The sequence below is a fragment of the Rhinolophus sinicus genome, chromosome 13 (assembly GCF_057876585.1).
Source record: "Rhinolophus sinicus isolate RSI-liver-muscle chromosome 13, RSI-T2T, whole genome shotgun sequence".
Classification (NCBI taxonomy): Eukaryota; Metazoa; Chordata; class Mammalia; order Chiroptera; family Rhinolophidae; genus Rhinolophus; species Rhinolophus sinicus.
The window spans coordinates 44,808,409-44,831,107 of record NC_142513.1 but is presented as its reverse complement, the minus strand read 5'-3'; positions in this window follow the sequence as shown (position 1 = coordinate 44,831,107).

Below are 22,699 nucleotides of genomic sequence, written 5' to 3'. Positions count from 1 at the left end.
GAAACATTGAAGGCCAGGAGAGAGTGGCAGGAGGTACTCAAAGTGATGGAAAACAAAGGCCTACAATCTAGATTGCTTTATCTAGCAAAGCTATCATTTAAAATTGAAGGAGAGATAAAGAGCTTCCCAGAAAAGAATAAGCTAAAGAAATTGATTACCACCAAGCCAGCATTGCAGGAAATATTAAAAGGGCTTCCATAAAGAGAGGAAAGATGAAAACAATCTAACTACAAAAAAAAAAAAAAAAAATGGCAATAACTATGTACCTATCAATAATCACTTTAAACGTAAACGGATTAAATGCTCCAATCAAAAGACATAGGGTGGCTGCATGGATAAGAAAGCAAGACCCTTGGATATGCTGTATACAAGAGACTCACCTCAGATCAAAAGACACACACAGGCTGAAAGTAAAAGGTTGGAGTAAGATATGTCATGCAAATGGAAATGAGAAAAAAACTGGAGTTGCAATACTTATATCTGACAAATTAGACTTTAAAATGAAGAATATATTAAAAGACAAAGATGGGCACTATATAATAATAAAGGGATCGATCTGACAAGAGGACATAACCCTAGTAAACATCTATGCACCCAACATAGGAGCACCTAAATATATAAAACAGATATTGACTGACATAAAGACAGAGATCAACAGTTACACTATTATAGTAGGGGACTTCAATACATCTCTGACAATAAGGGACAGGTCTCCAGGCAGAAAATCAATATGGAAACAACGGCTTTAAATGCCATATTGGACCGGTTGCATTTAATCGATATTTTCAGATCATTTCACTCCAAAGCTGCAGAATGCACGTTCTTCTCAAGCACACATGGAACATTTTTCAAGATAGACCACATGTTAGGCCACAAAACAAGTCTTGATAAATTTAAGAAAATTGAAGTCATATCAAGTGACGACAGTGCTATGAAATTAGAAATCAACTACAGGAAAAAAACTGGAAGATGCACAAATCCATGGAGGCTGAATAACATGTTACTAAATAATGAATGGGTCAACCACGAGATCAAGGAAGGAATCAAAATATATCCTGAGACAAACGAAAATGAAAACACGACGACCCAAAATCTATGGGATGCCGTGAAAGCAGTCCTAAGAGGGAAGTTCGTAGCATTGCAGGCCTACCTAAAGAAACCAGAAACATCACTAATCAACAGTTTATCTTCACACTTAAGGGATCTGGAAAAAGAACAGCAAAATAAGCCCAAAGGGAGTACAAGGAAGGAGATAATAATGATCAGAGCGGAAATAAATGAAATAGAAATGAGAAAAACAATACAAAAGATCAATGAATCCAAGAGTTGGTTCTTAGAGAAGATAAACAAAATTGCCAAACCTTTAGCCAGACTCATTAAAAAAAAGAGAGAGAGGACCCAAATTAATAAAATCAGTAATGAAAGAGGAGAAGTGACAACAGACACCGCAGAGATACAAAAAATTTTAAGAAATTACTATGAGCAACTGTATGCAAACAGATTAGACAACTTGGAAGAAACGGACAACTTTCTAGAAGCATACAACCTTCCAAGGCTAACTGAAGAAGAAACGGAAAACCTGAATAGACTGATTAACACCAGGGAAATTGAATCAGTAATCAAGAAGTTCCCAACAAACAAAAGCCCTGGACCAGATTACTTTACAGGTGAATTTTACAAAACATTCAAAAAAGAATTATCACCTATTCTCCTCAAGCTCTTCCAAAAAATCCAGAAGGACAGAAGGCTCCCAAACCCTTTTTACGAAGCCACTATCACCCTGATCCCAAAATCAGACAAAGAGACTACAAAAAAAAGAAAACTACAGGCCAATATCTCTAATGAACATAGATGCAAAAATCCTCAACAAAATATTAGTGAAAAGAATTCAGCAATACATTAAAAAGATCATACATCATGATCAAGTGGGATTCAATCCTGGTATGCAAGGGTGGTTCAACATCCGCAAATCAATTAATGTGATACACCACATTAACAAAATGAAAAATAAAAATCATATGATCATATCAATAGATGCAGAAAAAGCATTTGACAAAACCCAGCAGCGATTTATGATAAAAACTCTTAAGAAAGTGGGAATAGAGGGACCATATCTGAACATACTAAAGACCATATATGTTAAACCCACACTTAATATTATACTTAATGTGGACAAGCAAAAACCATTCCCCTTAACATCAGGAACAAGGTAAGATTGCCCACTTTCTCCACTTCTATTCAACATAGTGCTGGAAGTTCTAGAATCACAGCAATCAGACAAGAAAAAGAAATAAAAGGCATCCAAATTGGTAAGGAGGAAGTAAAATTGTCATTATATGCAGATGACATGATACTATATATAGAGAACCTTAAAGACTTCACCAAAAAGCTATTAGAACTGATAAATGAATTTAATAAAGTAGCAGGATACAAAATTAATATTCAGAAATCAGTTGCATTTGTATACACCAATAATAAAATATCAGAAGGAGAAATTAAGAAAACAATCCCATTTATAATTACTTCAAAGACTATAAAATACTTGGGAATAAATTTAACCAAATAAGTAAAAGATTTGTACTCAGAAAATTATAAGACACTGAAGAGAGAAATTAAAGAGGATACAAATAGATGGAAACACATACCATGCTCATGGATAGGAAGAATTAATATTGTTAAAGTGTTCATACTACCTAAGACAATATAAAGATTCAACGCAATTCCTATCAAACTACCAAGGACATTTTTCACAGAAATAGAACATATAACCCTAAAATTTATATAGAACCATAAAAGAGCCCAATAGCCTCAGCAATCTTGAGAAATAAGAACAAAGTGGGAGGTATCATGATACCTGACATCAAATTATACTACAAGCCTACAGTAATCAAAACAGCATGGTACTGGCATAAAAACAGACAGATAGATCAGTGGGAAAGAATAGAGAGCCCAGAAATAAATCCATACTTCTATGGTCATTTAATCTACGATAATGGAAGCAAGAATCTATGGTGGGGTAAAGACAGTCTATTCAATAAGTGGTGTTGGGAAACCTGGACAGACACATGCAAAAAAACTGAAGCTGGACCACTTCCTTACACCATATAGAAGCATAAATTCAAAATGGATTAAAGACTTAAATGTAAGATCTGAAACCATAAAATTCCTAGAAGAAAATACAGGAAGAAACTTCACAGACATTACCTGGAGTAAGATTTTTACTGATATATCCCCTTGGACAAGGGAAGTCAGGGAAGAAATAAACATGTGGGATTACATCAAACTAAAAAGATTTTTCACAGCAAAGGAAACCATCAATAAAACAAAAAGGGAGCCTACTGAATGGGAGAAGATATTTGCCAATGATATATCTGATAAGGGGTTAATATCCCAAATTTATAAAAAACTCACTCAATTCAACTCCAAAAAAGCAAACAACCCAATTAAAAAATGGGCAGAGGACATGAAGAGATGTTTTTATAAAAAGGACAAAAAAAATGGCAAACAGACATATGAAAAAATGCTGAACCTCACTAATCATTAGAGACATGCAAATAAAAAACACAATGAGATACCACCTCACCCCAGTCAAAATGGCTATCATCAATAAATCAACAAACAACAAGTTCTGGGGAGGATGTGGAGAAAAGGGAACCCTTGTGCACTGTTGGTGGGATTGCAGATTGGTGCAGCCACTATGGAAAACAGTATGGAGGTGTCTCAAAAATCTGAAAATGGAACTACCTTATGATTCAGCAATTCCACTCCTAGGTATCTATCCGGAGAAATCCAAAACTCCAATTCAAAAATCTTTATGCACTCCTATGTTTATTGCAGCACTATACACAATAGCCAAGACATGGAAACAACCGAAATGCCCATTGGTAGATGACTGGATTGAGAAACTGTGGTACATTTATACAATGGAGTATTACGCAGCCATAAAGAAGGAAATCTTACCATTTGCAACAATATGTATGGACCTAGAGAACATTATGCTAAATGAAATAAGTCAGACAGAGAAAGACAAATACCATATGATCTCACTTATATGTGTAATCTAAAGAAAAGAATAAATGAATAAACTAATCAGAAACAGTCTCAGAGACATAGAGGAAAAACTGAGGGTTGCTAGATGGGAGCGGGGATGGGGATAAGGGGGAAAGTGAGGGGATTAGAAATCGGTAATCACAAGATTGCCACGGGGATACGAAAGTCAATTTGGGGAATGTAATCAATATGATGTAAAGATTTTGTAGGGTATCCGATGGACACTTGTCTCATTAGGGAGACCACCTCAGGGATGATGTAGATGCCTGATCTCTGTACTGTACACCTGAAGCTGAAGCTGAACAATAATCAATGTCAACTACCATTTTTTATTTTATATATATATATATATATATATATATATATATATATATATATATATATATGTATATATATATGGTTACAAGAAGCAGAGTACAGCATTAGGAATAGAGACAGTGGAAATGTAATGGCTGTGTGTGATGTCAGAGGGTTAATGGATCGGGGGATGGGGAGGGGGGTTGTCACTGTGTGAGGGATATAAATGATAAATGTCAAATTATTACATTGTTTGGTTCACCTGAAACTAATAAAAAATAATAATAAAAAACTATACTAAAAAAAAAAGAAGAAAAAAGTATAGAAGGACAGATCAATGGATAGAATTCAAAGTCCAGAAATAAAGCTTTACATTTTGGAAAAAAAGAAAAATCTTGGCGTGAGAAAGGTGTGTGCCAAAAGTGGTCCCGAAGGACCTCTCCAATGAACAAAAGCAAGGGACATTTAAAGTTTGCCAAGACCTTTTGACAGGCAAGATGATGTTTTCGGCCATGTTATCAGTGGTGATGAAACATGGGTGTACCAATACGACCCTGAAACAAGGCATTAAAGTGCACAATGGAAGTCAGACAATTCTCCACTATGAAAAAAGTTCCGTCAGTCCAAATCAGGAGTCAAATGATGTTGCTAACCTTTTTTGGTATCAGTGAGATCAGTCGTTATGAATTTGTGCCAATTGGACAGTTAACCAAGTTTACTATTCAGAAGTGTTGTAAAGGCTGCGTGAAAAAGTTAGACAAAAACGATCTGAACTGTCTGTAACAATTCATGGCTTTTGCATCATGACAATGCACCAGCACACGTGGCACTGCCTGTGAGTGAGTTTTTAGCTAGTAAACAAATAACTGTACTGGAACACCTGCCCTACTCACTTGATCTGGCCCCCAGTGACTTGAAAGGAAGTCATTTTGATGATATTCAGGACATCAAATGGACAGCTCTGATGGCCATTCTGGAAAAAGCAGTCCAAAATTGCTTTGAAAGGTGGACTAGGTTCTGGTGTTGGTGCATAGCTTCCCAAGAGGAGTACTTCGAAGGTGACCATAGTGATATTTAGCAATGAGGTATGTAGCACTTTTTCTAGGATGAGTTCGTGAATTGTCAAAACTCGTAGGATATGTGAGGTTTATTAGGATCTCCAGAGGGTTTAATCTTACGTTGTAAAGTACTGATGAGTTCTGAAGAAAGAAAAAAATGAAGATTCAAGAGAATGTGCCACTGGGGGTCGAGCTGAAGGGGAGGAGGCAGCAGTGGGAGACAAAGTGGCATCAGAGGTGGATCTTGAGACAAAGAAATAGGGGAAGGGCAGGGCAGTGCTGTAGAGGAAGAGCATGAGGTTTCAGGTGCGATTTTGTCTCTTTCTGAATTTTTAGCAGCCCATGTTAACTTTGAGACTCTATTTGGTAAATGGGCAACTTTAGATTCATAGCCTTGTTTGGAAGCCTCAATATACCACTCAAGATAGACATTCCATTCCTCTTTCTTAATTACAGCACTGTTATTATCCAACTGAGTTTTAAGAAAATCAAGTTTGGTTTCCCCAAAGTGGCCACTGATTTTCTAAATTACTCTTAGTCAGATCTGTCCATTTAGTTAATGAAAATTAACTAAATGGATGTGCATGAAAATTCCCCGCAGGTTTTAAACATATACCCAACTGGTGTCCCTTTTGGAGGGACAGTTTAGAGGCTTAGACAGCAGAGGACCCATTTTTAATACTGGGCCCGAAACAGCTCACAACTCGAGCAACCTGCAGGTCTTCAGCTCACCTCACTCTGGAACCATCTGATCACTGAGAACCAGGCTGAAGGCTAAAAGTCAGATCCAGGGAAATAACTAACTCTCGGGGAGTTGAGCTATAGTCTGAGCTGGGTGGCACTCTTCTCACTTTCTCAATGAGATGGCACAGTTTAACACCGGCCAACACTGACCAATTTCAGTAGAAATAACCTCTATCCCCAAAGGGACTTTAGGTGAAGATCAGTTTTTGTCTCAAAGGACAGCTTGCTTTCCAAAGAATTCAAGCTGACGTTCCACGAGTACTCAGACAACATAGACAAATAGGCCTCTAACACATTCACACACACACACACAATGTTTGTAAATAATTCCTTAATAAACCCTGAGGAGCATCAGATGCAAAGGTGTTGGATCAGATCCAGGAGAGAACTCACCTGTGGCTTCCAAGCCAGGGAGCAAAGCATTGAGCCCAAACAGCTCAGTGAGGCCCCAAAGCTGGTTTGCTCACCATTCAGAAGCCACCAGAGTTTGTTCTTCCCTGGATCCCAGATGAGCCCCCCAACAATGTAAACTTGGATAAAAATAACCTTTTAGATAATTCACCAAAAAGAGGATTTATTCAGGAAAAGAATAGAAAACCACCACAGCAGTGTGGGAACACACACCTTCCAGCCAGTTGCCCACGTGCAAAAGAGAGCAATCGCTTAAGATGGCTCCCTTATACACCCCTGTCAGCAGGAAGTCAGAATCATAAAATTTAACAGGAAGTCGGGACTAGAGTGTAATAGGAAGCCCAGCTCCGTCCATAGACCTCCCAGCTCTCTGGTCAGTGCCAGTTCGCTTTTACCAGAAGTCAGGGCCCTGGCCTCCCGCAACAGAGTGTGGAGCCCCGCCAGCTACTGGGCTAAGTTGAAAGTGAGGCCCTGGGACCTTCAGTGAAGAACGGGGCCTCATCATCCACTGAGCCAAGCTGGGTGGTGTGACTTGAGACTTCCCTGCAGGATGAAAGTCCTTGTGGTCACCAGGTCAAGCTGGGGTGTAGGTCCTTGAGCCCCACCATGAAAACGTGGGGCCTTGAGAGCTGCCATGCTGAGATGGGGGCAAGGTCTCATCTCCCTGCAGGGTGGAACATGGCCCCAGCATCCACTGGGCTTAGCTGGGAAACAAAACCCCAAGCTTCCCTGGTAGGAGGTGAGGCTCTGAAAGCTGCTGGGCTGAGTCAGAGGGCAAGGCCCCGGGCCCCCCAGGTTTAGGGTGGGGCCCTGGCCTCTGCTGGGCTGAGCAAGGGATCAGGGCTACAGGCCACCCCTGGGGGTGGTGAAGCACCTGGGGACGTTGGGCCTAGCTGGGGTACAGAGCCTAGGGCAAACCCAGGTAGGAGGCTGGGCTCTGGGTCACGGAGCAGTTCTGGGGCCCCCTGCTTCCCCTGGGCCAAATCAGGCGGCAGCACTTTGGGCTACCTCAAGGAAAAGCTAGGCTGCTGCTGCCACCATGCCTAGCCTGGGGGTGGGGGTCCCTGTGCCAACTGGTTGGGGTTGAAGTACTCACAATTGTCGGCCTGAGCCGGGGGGCGGGGACATGGGCTAGCCAAGCAGGGAGCGGAGCACCCTTGCCACCAGGTAGAGGCAAGGTGGGGCCTTGGCCAGCTCTGCAGAAGGTTGTTCCCCCACAACCATTGGCCTTAGCTTGGGGGTGGGGCCTTGGGTGTGCTCGGCATCGGGTAAGGCCTTCTCAACCATCAGCTGGAGTTGGAGTCTAGGACCCTGGCCCACCTAGTGGGTTGGGGCAGTGCCCCCATGCTGCGACCTGAGCCAGAATGTGGAAACCCTGGGCCCCATAGTAGAGGGTGGTGTCTTTACAGTCACCTGCACGAACTGGGAGGTGGGGCCCAGGGCCAACCAATTGGGGTGCAAAGCTTCCCTGAGTGCTGCCCTGAGCTGGGGTGTGGGGTCCCGGGCCCCCCAGGTGGGGTTGGGGATCTCATGGCTGGAGGCCTGAGGCAGAGTATTGGGCACCAGGCCCACCAGCAAAGGGCAGGGCCCCCTCAGCTGCCAGCCTGAGTTGGGGACAAAAGTCTTGAGCCCCCTGGTGGGGGTTGGGGCCCCTGCAACCACTGCCTTGAGACAGGTGGCAGAGCTTCTGGATTACTAAGTGGGCTGCAAGGCCCCCAGTGTTGCCAAGCCAAGCTGGGAGGTGGGTCACCTGGCCCCTCACTAAGGGGCCTCAGCAGCTGCAGATCTGAGCTGGGGGTGGGGGTGGGGCCCCATGATCCTAGGCAAGGAGTGGGGCCCCAATAACCCCAGCCCCAGCTGGAGGCCATGGCTTCTGGCCCCCTGGGGGTTGGAGTGTGGGGGCTGTGGGTGGGAAGTGGGGGTGAGGGTGGAGGTGGGGGGTGAAGGTGAGGGTGGGGAGTGGGAGGTGGGGGGTGGGCGGGGCCTTGATGGCAAACAGGATGAGCCCAGGGCAAGAGGGAAGGCCCCAACAGATGCCAGACCCAGCAGGGCTGCTGGGCCTTGGACACCCCGGCAATGGGCCGTGCCCCGTTGCCTTCCAAGCTGGGCAGATGTTCAGGACCCCAGGCGTCCCTGGTGGGTGGTGAAGCCCTGGCGCCCACCGGGCCAAGTTGGGGGGCAGGCCCTAGGCTCCACAAATGGGGGGTGAGTCCACGGTGCCCACTGTACTCAGCTGGTGGGCAGGGCCTTTTGTCCACTTTGCAGAGGGCGGGACCCTGGCAGCCACCGGGCCTAGCAGGGCACTGGAGACACATGATTCCCCAGTGGGGAGTAAGGCACTGGCAGCCGAAAAGCCAAGCCAGGGGATGGGGCCCTGGACTACCCAGCGAGGGTTGGCATCCTAACAGCCAATGTGCAAGGCCAAGGGGTGAAGTCCTGGGTTCCCCCAGAGGTCCCTGCAGCTACCAGGCCATGCTAGGAAGCAGGACCCTGGGCCCCTCCGTGAGGGGCAGGGCCCCAGCAACCTTTGGGTAAAGCCAAATGTTCCAGCACCAGGCCCCTCTGGCAGGGGGCATGGTCCCAGTGGCTGCTGAGCCAAGTCAGGTGGAGAAACCCTGGTCTCCCCCAGTGAGGGTGGGTCCTAGGTGGCTGCCAGGCCAAGATGGAGGTGGGGCACCAGGCCCCTTAAGTAGGGGCCAAGGCCCCACCCCAGAGCCATGAGGCAAAGCCAAAGGGTGGGTCCCTTGGCCTCCTAATTGGGGGTGGTGCCCCTGCAGCCACAGGGCCGAGCAGTGGGTTCAAACCCTAGACAACTGGTGGGGGGCGGGTTCCCAGCAGCAACCCATTGGAGCCCGAAGGCCTGGTCCCAGACCCCGTAGCAGGGAGTGGTTTTCCAGTGGCCACAAGGCAGGTCCCCTGGCTCCCAAAATGGGGTGGGGCATAGGTAGCCACAAGGACAAGCCTGGGGGCAGGGCCCCAAACGTCCCCAGCAAGGTGGGGATCTTAGCAGCCACTGTGCTGGGCTGGGGTGCAGCTTCAGGCTTCCCCAGTGGGGAGTGGGGCCCTAGCTGCTGCTAATCTGAGCCACCCAGCAAAGCTCCAGGCCCTCCCTGCTTGGGGTAGACCCAGTCAGTGCCTGCCAGGTCAAGTTGGGCAGTGGGACAAATGTGTCCCATTTGGGGTGGGGTCCTGGCGGACACCAGGATGAGACAAGGGTCGTGCCCTAAGCCTCTTAATTAGGGGGTGGTATTCTCATGGCTGCTGGACCATGTCTGGGGGTGGGCTCTCATGCCCCCAGTTCGGAGGTATGGTCCCTGTGGCTGTGAAGCCAAGCCATGGGGCTGGGCCCTCGGTCCCCTCAGCAATGGGTGGGTCTCCAGCTGCTGCTGGGCTATGCCAGGAGGGGAACTTTCATGCCCTCAGTTGGGGGGTGGGGCCCCAGAAGCCACCAGGCTGAGCTGGGAAGTAGGGCCCTGAACCCCTCAAGCAAGCAGTGGGGCCTTTGAGCCCACCAAGCTGAGCAGAGGTGTGGGGCTTCAGGTCCCCCTGGCAGGGGTTAGGGCTTTGGCTGCTGTTGGTCTGGACCAAACGGTGTGGCCCTGGGCTGATTTGGTGAGGAGCCAAGCCTCAGTGCCTGCTGGGCCAAACCTGGAGAGGGTCCTCGGGCACTCCGCTGTGGGGCTGGGCCCCAGTTGCCAGGCCAGCCCAAGGTGTGAAGCTTCAGGTGACACCTGTGGGGCATAGGCTCAGGCAATTGCCGAGCCAAGCCAGGGGTGTAGGGCCACGAGCACCCCATTGGGGATCTGGGTCCTGGCAGTTGCTTGGAGGAGCCAGGGGGAGGAGACCCTGGCCAACTTGGTTGGGAACAGGACCTTGGCAGTTGTTGGGCCAATTTGCGTGGTGGGGCTCCAGGGCCACAATTTAGGGGCTGGGTTCTGGTGGCCACCAGGCTGAGCCAGGGGGTGAAGCTAAGTGCCCCCCAGGTAGGGGCCAGGGATGCCAGTGGCTGCCAGGTAGAGCGGGGGTGGAGGAGCAGGCCCTCCTGTTGGGGCACAAAGACTCAGTGACCACCAGGCAGAGCCAGGTGTAGGGCCTCAGGCCCACCTGGCAGAAGGCGGGCTTAACATCTCTTTGGCCAAAGTGTGTGATTGGGGACCCAGGCCCTTTAGGCAGGGTGATATGCACCCCTGGATGCCAGGTTGACCTAAATTGTGGGGTCCTAGGCTCCCCACATGAGAGTGGGGCTCTTGTGGCTGCTGGGCTGAGCCGGGGGGATGGTGCCCTAGGCCCACCTTGTATGGCACAGGAATACAGAAGCCAATGAGCCGAGCCAGGAGATGGGGCCCTGGGCCCCACCAAGAAAGGGTATAGCTCTGGCAGCCCCCGGTCCAAGCAATGAGGCAGGGCACCTTGCTTCCCCAATGGGAGGAAAATCCCCAGTGACCACAGGCTGAGCAGGGAAGCAGAGCCACGCAAACCCACTGTGGGGGGCAGGGCCCAGACAGCCATTGGGCTGATCCATGGGGAGGGGTGAAAGGTGGTGCATCAGTGGACACCAGGCAAAAGTGGGGGACAGGGCCATGGGACCCCCCCCCTGGTAAGGGGTGAGGCCCTAGCAGCCACTGGGCTGAACAAGGGTTGGGGCCCCATGGTCCCAAGATGGGGGGTGGGTTTCTGGTGGCCACTGGGCCGAGCCAGGAAGCAAAACCAAGGGCCCCCAGATGGGGGATGGGGTTCCAACACCTGCCTGGCAAAGTGTGGCGTCCAGCACAACAAGAGTTGTGGGAAGTGAGGAGGGTGGCACAAGGTTAAGAAACACAGAAGACAAGAATAGAGTGCAAGTGGGGCCAAGGGACTGCAGCCTCAAGGACTGAGCCCTGAATTGGGCCAAAGCATTGCTTTTATTAGTTAGGTAAAAGAAGTAAAGCTTGTCAATCTCAAGATCTGTGAATCCCATACATTACAATGGAAACTGATTTAAGCCAATCGCCCTTGCCTGCAGGCAGTGGAACCCTAAGTCCCAGGATAAGTACTTCCCCAAGGGACAAAACCTTTATGCATATGAATAGAGAGCACATCATTGAGTCACTTCCCCTGCAGGTTGTGGGAAGGAATGCACAGAGGCAGAGGCTCTCCTTAGGGGGGGATGATGGGGGGCTGTGCCCACCTCTATCGAACCCGCGATTTCCCCAGATGGTCCCTGTGTGGCTGTGTCTGGCTTGGGTTGCCCCCCGTGGGGAGTCGTACCTGTCATTGGCTGACCAGCCATAATTTGGGGCCAAACAGGGAGACGTAGGTGTAAGCACAAAGGTGAAGCAAAGTCCCTGAAAGGATCTATCTCACAGTCTCTCCTTTCTTTAGGGGCAGGTACGAGGAGACAAATGGGTAGGCTGCTGCGTAGCAACAGCAAAGCTGGGAAGTGTGGGCTTGGGTCCCACTGGTTGGGTAAGGAGCCATGTGGGAAACAATCTGAGCTGGTAGGCGGGTCCCTGGACCCCACCAGCACGGGCCAGAAGCCCAGGAACCGCCAGGCCAAACCAGGAAGCAAGCCCACTGGCCTTCCAGGCAAGGGGTGGGGTTTTGGCAGCCACTGGGCTGAGCCAGGAAGCGGGCCTGGCCCCTCCTGGCAGGGTACAGGGACTGGGCAGCTGCTGGACCCAGCTCAGGTATACAGGCCCAGGCTCTCTCAGTGGGGGATGGGGCACCAGCCTACCTACTGGAGCACAAGGCCAGTGCATCTGTCTTACCAACCTGGGGATTGGGGCCCTGGGTCACTTTTGCAGAGTGAAGCACCCGCCCCAACAGGTTGACCTGGGGGTGTGGCCCTGGGGCAAGGCCCTTGTGATCACTGGGCCAAGCCAGGGGTCGAGCCCGGGTGCCCCTTACATAGCTCAGGGACCTGGTGGCTGACAAGCCAAACAAAGGGGTAGGCCTTAAACACCCCTAGGGGAAATTGGGGCCCTGGGGGCTGCGGGCCCAAGCAGGGAGAAGATGCTCAGGCACCCTATACAAAGTATGCTCTTCCAGCCACTGTCAGTCTGAGCTGGGGTCAGGGCCTCTGGACGCCTGGCAGGCGTGGCCCCACAATCACTGGGTTGAGCTGGGAAGCAGAGCCCCTGGTGAAGGGGTCCCTGTGGTTGCTGAACTGAGCCAAAATATGGAGCCCCTGGCCCCCCTGTGTGGGGTAGGGACCTAGTGGCCACAGAGCTGAGCTTGGGGGTGGGGCCCCTGGTCCCTCAGAGCGGGTCAAGGCTTTATCAGCCAACGATCAGAGCCAAGGGACAAGACCCAGGCCCCCAGCAGTGTGTTGGGCCTCTGCAACTGCCAGGCCAAGCCAGGGGCAGTCACTCCAGGCCACCCCGTCAGAGGGGGTGGAAACTTGGCAGGCACTGGATCAAGCCAGGGTATGGGGAAGTGCCCCCCAAAATAGGAGGTGGGACCCCCACAGCAGCCAGATTGAGAAGGGGGCAGGGTTCTGGGCCCACCTGGCATGGTGTGGGGTCTCAGCGGCTGTTGATGAGGTGGGGGGTCCCAAGCCACCCTCCCCCTCTCCCTAGATCTCTCCCCGCCCCATGGGGAATGGAGACTTCGCAGTCTCTGTGTTGACTTGGATGGTGAGGTAACATCCCCTCCAGTGGGGATAGGGCCCTGGCAGTCACTGGGTCAAGCTGGGAAATGGGGTCCTAACCTCTGCAATTGGGGGCAAGGTCCCTGTGGCAGCCAGGCCAAAAAGGGACAGGACCATGGGAACCCCTGGTGGCTCCAGTGGCCAATGTGCCAAACTGGGGTGTGGGGTTCCAGGGCCCCTAGGAAAAGGCAGGACTGTGGCAGCTGCTACGCTGAGACAGAAAGCGGGGTTTTGGGCCACTCTGGCAGGGGATGGGGCCCTGACAGTCACCAGGTCAAGCTGGAGTGTGGGACCCAGGCCTCCAAGCAAGAGGAAGGGCCCTGGTGGCCGCCAGATTAAGCACCCTGGTGGTGTGTGTGGCCTCTGTGGCCCCCAGGATAACTGGGGGTGGGGACCCGGATCCTCCCAGTGGGGTCAGGGTCATGGCAACCCACTGGATGAAGCCAGAGGGTGGGGCTCTAACCCCCACCGTCGGGGCAAGGCCCTGTCAGGCTGAAAAGCAGGGTGGGGCCCCAGGCTCCTCTGCTGAGGGGGGTGCCAATGGGGAACAGAGGGTGGGGCCCAGAAGGCCACGAGGTTGAGGTGAATGGTACCCCAGGCACTCGCAGTGGGGGGCAAAATCCTGACCACCATCTGACTGAGTCAAAGGGTGGGGACCGAGGCACCCCGGTTATGGGCCAAGGCATCAGCTGCCACCGGGCCTAGCTTGGGGTAGGCCCTGACAGCGGGTGGGGACCCAGTGGCTCCTAAGCCAAGCCAGGGAATGGGGCCCCAGATCCCTTGGCAGTGCTGAGCCTTGGTGACCACCAGGCTAAGCCAAGGGGTGGAGCCTGGGGCCCTACCTTTGGAAGCAGAGACCCTGCGGTACCAGGGAGAAATAGGGTGCGGGGCCCTTGGCACCCCTTGGCAGTGGGTGGGGCCAAAGTGTCCACTGACATTAGCTGGAGGGTGGGGTTCCAGTCCTCCCTGGTGGGGGATGAATCTGCAGTCAACCCCAGGCCAAGTCACGGTCAGGGCCTTGGGTCCTTCCAGTGAATTTTGGGTCCCTGGCAGCCACTGGGTGAAACCAGGGGGGTGAGGCCCCGGGCTCCCTCAGCAGAAGGCAAGGTCCTGCCTCCCCCTGTCCCCGCAGTCATTGGGCCAAGCTTGGTTGTGGGGATCAAGGTGGCCACCAGGCGGAACTGACGGTGGGGCCCCAAGTACTCCCGGTGGGCGGGGCCATGGAGGCCATTGGGTTGAGGGGATGGAGGGCCCCAAACCCCCCTGGTGAGGGGCAGGATCCTGGTGAGGGTCAAGCTAAAACAGGAAGCAGATTTCTGGACCCCACGGTAGTGTTGGGACCCCTGAAGCATCCAGGCCAAGGCTGGCTGTGAGGCCCTCAGCCCCCTCGGTTGGGGGCAGGGTCTTGGCTGCCACCAGATTAATCTGGGAGGTGGTGCCCCATGTCCCTTGGTGAAGGGCGGGGATGCGACTGCCAGGTTGACCCAGGGGGCAGTGCCTTGGTGGGCTTTGCACTGAGCCAGGTGTGGGGCTCTAGGCATACCTGTCAGGAGGCCGGGCCCTGGTGGCTGCCAAGCCAAGTCTGGTGGTGGGGCCCTGTCCCCCCACTGAAGGGGGTCAAGGCCCCTGTGGCAGCCAGGCCGAGACAAGGAGCAAATCTTCAAGGACCCTGGCATGAGATGTGGCCCTGGCGGTCACCAAATCAAGCCAGGGAATGATTCGCTGACTGCCCTAGTGGGGGTGGTGTCCCCAGAGCCACTGGAAATACCCAGGGCCCGTGGCCCCAGGCCATTTTGGTGGGGGCCATGACAGCTGCCAAATTAAGCTGGCAGATGGGCCCCCAACACTTCTGATCAGATGGGGCCCCCACAGCAGCCAGAATGAGAAGAGGGCAGGCCCTGGGCTGCCACGGTGGGGGCGGGGCTTGGTGGTGGCCGGGCCAAACAATGACGGGGCCTTGCCCCACCTGGCTCAGGGCTCAGACCCCATGGCAGCTGGGCCAAGCCAGTGAGTGAGGCTCCGGTCCTCGCCAAAGGGGTGTGGTACCCCAGCGGCCAACTGGCTGAACTAGAAGCAGGGACCCAGGCCCACCTGGTGTGGGACGTAGCGCTGGCATCCACTGGGACAAGCAGGGGGCCAGGGCCCAGGTCTTCCCTGTTGGGGGTTGGTTGGGACATGCGGGGTCCCAACTGGGGGAGCGGGACCCTGGGAGCCTTGGCAGGGGGTGGGGCCCCATATGCCACTGGGCAGAGTCAGGGTACAAGGCATGGAGCCCTTTCAGCGGGGGAGGAGGGGAGGAGAGGGGGTGCTTCGGCAGCCGCTGTGCTGACCTGGTGGACAGGGCCCTGGGACCCCTGGAGGGGAATGGGTCCTTGGGGCTGTCTGGCTGAGCTGGGGTCGGGACTCCTGGCAACCCCTAGCAAGGAGCATAGTTCCGGTGGCCACAGGTATAAGTCGTTTGGTGGGTCCTGGGTCCCTCTGGTGGGGGGTGGGGCTCAGGTGCCTTCTGGGTTGAGGTGGGCCACAGGGCCTCAGGCCCCAGGGGAATAGGGCCCTCGTGGTTGCCAGCTGAGCTGGTTGTTGTTATTTGGGCCCCCTGGCAGAAGGTGGGACCCCGGCTTTTCCTTGGCAGAGCCAGGGGTGGGGCCCCAATGCACCCAGTGAAAGGCAGGGTCCCAGCAACTGCCGGACTGAGCCTGCGGTTGAAGCTCCAGGCTTCATTGGAGGGGGGCAGGTCCCCAATTTTTATGGGATCAAGCTGGGTGGCTGGTCCCTGGATTTCACCAGTAAGGGGTGGTGTCCCGGCGGCCGTCATGCCAACCAGGGGCGGGGTCCTGAGCCCACTGGGTGTGGGGCGAGTCCTCCACAGCTGCTGGTGAGAGTTGGGAGCAGGGCCCCATGTATCCCGACAGAAGGTGGGGCCCCAGCAGCCGTGGGGAAGAGCCAGGGGACAGGGGTTTGGCCCTCCCTGGCAAAGGGTGGTACCTATGCAGCCATCTGGCCAAGCCGGGGTCAGGGCCCTGAGTCACCTGGGAAGGGGCAAAGCCCCAGTGGCCGGCGTGCTGATACTTTGGGTGGGACCCCAGGGCCTCTGGGGCAAAACCGTGGCAGTTGCCAGGCTGAGCTAGGGTGCAGAGACCTAGGATTCTTGGCAGGGTAGGGTTCCGGCAATAGCAGAGTTGAGCCAGGGCCCATGGCCTTGGGCCCCTCTGGCAAGTGTGGGGCCACAGTTATGATTGAGACAAGCTGGGGATTGGCTGGAGCCCTTGGCTAGAGGTGGGGACATGATGGTCACTGGTCCAAGCCAGGAGGCAGGGCCCCTGGTCCCCCAATGGGGCGTATGACCTTAGTAGCTGCCAAGCCAAAATGGAGGGGTGGGGCCCTGACCTCCCCAGCGGAAAGCAGGGCCTCTGAGGCAGCCAGGGCAAGGTGGGGTGCAGAAGCCTGGGCCCCCTGGTGAACTGTGGGGATTTTGTGGCTTCTAGGCCAAGCTGAGAGATGGTGCCCCAGAACCTCACAGCAGTTGGACTGAGCCAGAAAGCAGGGCCCTGGGCCTTCCCAGTGGAGTGTGGGACCATGACAGCTCCCCAAAAAGCTAGGGCGAGGGGACCCAAACCCTGGTTGGAAGAGGGAGGGTGAGTGGGCCTTGGGCCCCCAGGTGGGGGTTGGGCTCCAGTGACCTTTGAGCTGAGCTGTTTGTCGCCCTGTCCTCTATGACTGTTGGGTGGGGCCCTGGCAGCCCCAGGGTTGAAATGAGGGGGCGGTTCCCTGACCCACTTGGTGAGGGGCAGGGCACCTGTGGCTGCCTGGTTGACATGGGTAGAGAGGCCCAGAAACCCTTCATTGGTAGGCAGGACCCTGGAGGCCGTCAGGTCAAGCCAGGAGTTAGGGCCCTGGGATCCCCCAGTGGTGGGTAGGACTGCAATGGTCACCATCTGAGCCAAGTGGTGGGGTCCTGGGCCCCCTCGGTAGGGGGCCATACCAAGGCATTTGCTAGGATGAGCTGGGTAGCAGGGCCCTCGGCCCACAGCCCTCCCCATATAGAGTGGGGCCCCGGCGACCACTGGACTGAGCCAGGAGCAGGACTCAGGCCCTTTAGGTGAGGGGCAAGGCCCTGGTGACCAGCAGGCCATGCCCAGAGGCAGTACCCTAACCCATCTGGTGGGGGATGGGGCCCCTGAGTCAGGCAGGCTGAGCTATGGGTCAAAACCCTGACCCTCCCAGTGGGGTGTGGGGCCCCTGTGGCAGTTGGGCTGATCTGAGGTGTGGGGCCCTCGGACTCCCAGCAAGAAGTAGGGTCTTGGCAGCTGCCAGATCAAGCCAAGGGGCAGGGCCTTGACCCCATCAGGGAAGGGGGGCTCCTGGTGGCCAAAGGGTTCTGTTAGGGGCAGTTGTCCAGACCCTTTTGTCATTGGGCAGGGCCGTGGCTGCAGCCAGATTGAGTAGGGTGTAGGGCTCTGGCAACCAACACACTGAGCCAGTGGCATGGCACTGGGGTCCCCCTGTGGAGGGCTGGGCTCTTGCAGTCACTGAGTTGATTAGAGGGGCAGAACCACATGTCTCCCAGTGAGAAATGGGGCCTTTGTAGCCACCAGGTTGAGCTGAGGACAAGATCCTGAACCCCATGGTGGGTGGCCGGGCCCCTGTGCCAACCGGGTGTTGGCAGGAGGCGGGACCCTCAGCCTCCCTGGCAGGTGGTGGGGTTCCAATGGTTACCAGGCTGAGCCAGGGAGTGGGGACCTGGGCCCCCCCAGCAGGAGCTGAAACACTTGTGGCCACCAGGTCGAGGGAGTCAGAACCATGGTCAGAACTCTAAGACCTCCATCAGGAGACAAGGCCCTGGTGGCTGCCAGATTAAGCTGGGGGACAAGGCCCTGGGCATTCCAGGTGAGTGGCAGGACCATGGTGGTTGCCAGTTCAAGCTAGGTAGTGGGGCCTTGACACCCACAGCTGGGGACCAGGCCCCCACAGCAGCCAGGTTGAGAAGGGGGGCCAGAACCCAGCAGCTACTGGGATGGTGTAGAAAGTGAAGCCCCAGGTTTTCCCAGTGGGGCGTGGGGATTAGATGGTCACTGGGCTGAGCCAAATGTGGGGACATGGGCCCCCTGGTGTAGGATGGGGTACCAGCGGCCGCCAGGCCTAACTGGGTACAAGGCTCTGAGCCCTGTCAGAGACTAGAGCCCCAGCAGAGGCAGGGCCAAGCTGGGGGTGGGGCCTCAAGCCCCCATGCTGGGTGTATGTCCCCTGCCACCACTGGGGTGAGCTGGATTGCAAGGTCCTGGGTACCCCTGGCAAGGGACAGGGCCAAGGCAGCTGTTGGGATGAGTTGGGGTGTTGGGGAGGTGTGAAGCTGTGGCAGCAATTGGGCCAAAATAGGGTTCAGGGCCCTGGCAGCCAACAGAACAAATTGAGGGGCAGGGCTCCAAACCCATTCAGTGGGAGTGGGGCCTTAAGCCACCCCAGCAGGAGACAGGGCCCCAGTAAACATTAAGCCAAGGTGGGGGCAAGGCCTCTGACTCCTGCAGAGGGGGAGCCCTTGTGGCCGCTTGTCCAAGTTGGGGGGTTGGGCCATGTCCTCTTTGGCGGAGGTTGGGGCCACTGTGGCAAACTTGTGGAGTCGGGGAGCAGGGCCCCAGGCCTTTTTGGCAAGAGGCAGGGCCATAACGGCTGCCAGATCAAGCCCAGGTTTGGGGACCTGACCCCGTTGGGAGGTGGTGGGGTTCCTGTGTGTTGTGAGCACCTCGAAGGGCAGTTGCCACATTTCAGTCTCTTCCTGAAAGTCAAAGGAACATTAATCCCTTGGCTGGGCCCTACGTCCCTGCATGGTACTCATGACGCTAGTGGGGAAGAAAGTCCTGATGCATGGATTCAGATAGAGTAACACAGCCTTATTTGGGAACCAATGTCCCTCCAGAGGCCAATGCTCTGGTAAGCACAGAAGGTTATACAGAACAGAATAGAATTTAATAATGAAGCAAATCCCAGAGTCAATTGAGGTGGTAAAGGTCCCTGGTCCGGGAGAGGTGACTGGGTCCACGATGGGTCTGAGGCGAGCTGGTCTTGCAAGGAAGAGCTTTGGAGAGTCCCAGTATTACGGCTTGCACCTCACAGAGGACTCTGTCAGATAGCCCAGACAAACGTCCCAGAGGATCATTCCAGAGTGTCTCGCTCAGAGCCTTGCAGATGGTCTTAGCGGGAGTGCCCAGTCAGACCACTCATAGCATTGCTCTGTAGTTCTGCTTTTACCCTCTTTTCCTTGGACTTGTTTACTTCTTAGGTGATAACCAGAAGTTGTTTGCCAGGAGTTGTTTACCTCTTAGGTGATAACCGGAAGTTGTTTTGGTGAACGTGTTTACCACTCAATTTTGTTATGTTCATTTTCACACATAAATATAAACATGTTTACTTTCACTTTATTCTTAGTCTCACACATGTGCGGCCACAGTTCGGTCCCTACTAGTAAACTTGTTTTAAAAACCTCAATCCAACATATATAATACATTTTATATGCTCTATACACTGTGGCAGCCAGGCAGAGAAGGGAGGGGAGGTTCCACATTCTCCTTGCTGGATGCGGTGCCCTGGCGTCCACCTAGCTTAGCTGTGGGTGGGGCCCTGGGCTTCCTTGGCTGGGGGCAAGGACTGGCTGAGCTGGGCAGCATGGCCCTGACCCCATCAGTCAGGGGGCCACTGTAGCAGTTGGGTTTAGTTGGGATGCACAGCCCCAGGTACCCAGGCAAGATCAAGGGGGTGGAGGACTGGATCACACTGGTGGGGGCCAAGGCCCCCAGTGGCCACCAGGTTGAGTTGCAGGTAAAGCCCTGAGCCCATTGGGCAGGGGTGGGTCCTTGGAGCCATTGAGCCAAGTTGGGGTGTGGGGCTTGAATTGTAACAGTGGGAGGGGGCCTCCGCAACAGCTGGGCTGATACGGGGGACAGGGTTCAGGGCCCCATTAGTGGCTGCAGCACAGCCCCTGCAGCCACTGTGCTGAGCTGGGGTCAGTGCCACTCAAGCCCCTAGTGGGGACACGACACCAGCGATCGCTGGCCAAAGGAGGAGGTTGGGGCCCCAGGACAACCCTGCACGGGATGATGTCCCCAGTCATGGGTGCAAGCTAGGGGGCAGGGCCCCAACACCCCCAAGTAGGGTTGGGCCTTTGAGGCAGCTGGGTGGAGAAGGGGGTGGGGTCCAGGGCCCCCCAGCAGGGTGCGGGCGCCCAGTGACCACTAAGCCAAGTCAGGCAGGACCAGGAGCTCTGGTGAGAGGCAAGGCCTGCACGGCAGTCAGTTCCAGCCAGGAAGCGGGGCCCAGCCTGGACAGTAACCAGGCCTAACGGGGGTGTGGGGGCAAGGACCCTCCGGCAGGATGCAGTGTACCCACAACCATGGGTCCTAGCCAGGGACAGAGCCCTGAGCAACCAACCCACCCCCAACCCACCAGCAGCAACTGAAACATGACAGGGGGCGGGGCCTTCACAGCACCCACGTTGGGGGCGAGGCCAAGGCAGCTGCCAGTCCGAACTGGAGGGCAGGGCCCTAATCCTGATGAGGGGCGGGACCCCTGAGGCAGCTGGGCTGAGCCAGAATGTAAAGTCCAGTGGGCCCCCAGCAAGGGGTTTGTCCCTGTAAACTACCGGATTAAGCCCGGGCATGGGGGTCTCATCCCCACCTGAGCCAGTGGCTAGGCCCTAGGTCCCCCTGGCTGATGGCAGAGGCCAGGAGGCCACCAGATCCAGCTGGGACCCATGGCACTAATTTTCACAACGGTGGGTGGGCCTCCCCCCCAAAAGTCTAGCGGGGGAGCGGGCCCCAGCCTCCTTAGTGGGGATGGGCCCTGACAGCCACTGGGTCAAGCTGGGGACGAGGCCACATCCCCCCCCCATTGGGGCAGGGCCTCCATGGCCACCAGGCTGACATGGGGAGGGGGGTAAGGCCACGTGACCCCCAGCAGATGGTGGGGCCCTGGCAGCTGTTGGGCCAGTTTGGGGGATGAGGTTCTGACACCACTGGTAGGTGGCAGCAGGGCCGAATCAGGGAGCAGTGCCCCAACCACCACCAACTGAACCTGGGCTGGATCCTGGGCCACCCCAGCTGGAGGTGATGTCCTGCCCGCAGCCAAACCAAGCTGAGGGGCGGGGCCCTCACAGCTGCCAGGTTGACATGGGGGGTGGGACCTTGTGATTTCCGGAGGTGGCATGGGGCTCTGGTTGTCATCTGGCCACCAGCTGGGATGTGAAGACCTGAGCTGCCCCTATGGTGTTGGGGCACTCGCAGCCACAGGGCTGAGGCAAGGGTGAAACCTCAGGCCCCCAGCCCCTTGCCGGGACCCTGTCAGCATCCAGATCAAGCCAGGAAGCGGTGCCTTGACACCACTGGTGTGGATTGGGTCCCCTGCAGTTATAAGATTGAGCTGGATTATGTGGGCCCTGGGCCCCTCAGACAAGGGGTTGGGTAGAGAGGCCTTGACACCATCGGTGGGGGCAGGGTGCCTGTGGCCACCGGGTTGACCTGGGGGTTGGGGCCCTGGTGGCCACCAGGTCAAGACAAGGGGCAGGGCCTTGATGCACCCTTACCCGGTGTAGGGCAGAACCCTCACGGTAGGTGAACTGAGAAGGATGGGGTCGCTGACTTCCCTGGTAGGGGGCATAGCATTGGAGATTTCTGGACTTAGGGGCTGGCCCTTCCCCCCGGTGTGGGGGGCGACCCCTGCTGCTGACAGGCCAAGAAGGGTGATGGGGCCTCGGGTCATGCTCAGCAGGGGGTGGGGCCTTGGTTGTCACTGGACAAAGCTGGGAGCAGGTCACTGGGACCCCTGGCAAGGGGCAAGGCCCCTGCAGCTGCTTGGCTGAGGTGTGGGGGCCCCAGGCTCTCTTGATAGGGGACAGGACACGAACAGTCACCAGGCCAAGTGGAAGTTGGTGATCCCCGACCCCATTGGCGGGACCCTGGTGGTGGCCCAGCCAGGACAGGGGGTGGGGCCCTGACCCCCCAGTGGGGTGGGGCCCCCCTGACTGCCAGTTTGACATGGAGTGTGGGGACTTAACTCACCTGGTGGGAGGTGGGGCCCTGGAGGGCAAAGTGTCAAGCAGGGGGGCAAGACCCCAACCCCCCAGTCAAAGGCAAAATCCATGCAGCAGCCTGGCTGAGAAGGGCATGGGGCCATAGGCCCTTTTGGCATGGGGCACAGCACCATGAGCCACCAAGCTGAGCTAAGTTGCAGCCTGGGGCCACCCCGTAAGGGGCAAGGCCCTGGTAGCCACTAGGCTAAGCCATGGGGCATGTTTCTGAACCCCCGGTGGGGGCAGGGCCTCCACAGCAGCTGGGCCAAACTGGGAGCAGGTTCCTGGGCCCCTCCGGCAAGGTAGGGGGCCCTGGTGGCCACCTGATCAAGCAGGGACCTGGGCCCTGACCACCGGTGAAGGATGGGGCCCCCTTGGCATCTGGGCCAAACCTGGGAGCAAAGCCCCCAGACCCTGGTTGAATGCGGGGGATGGGGAGGTGGGGGGGGCCTA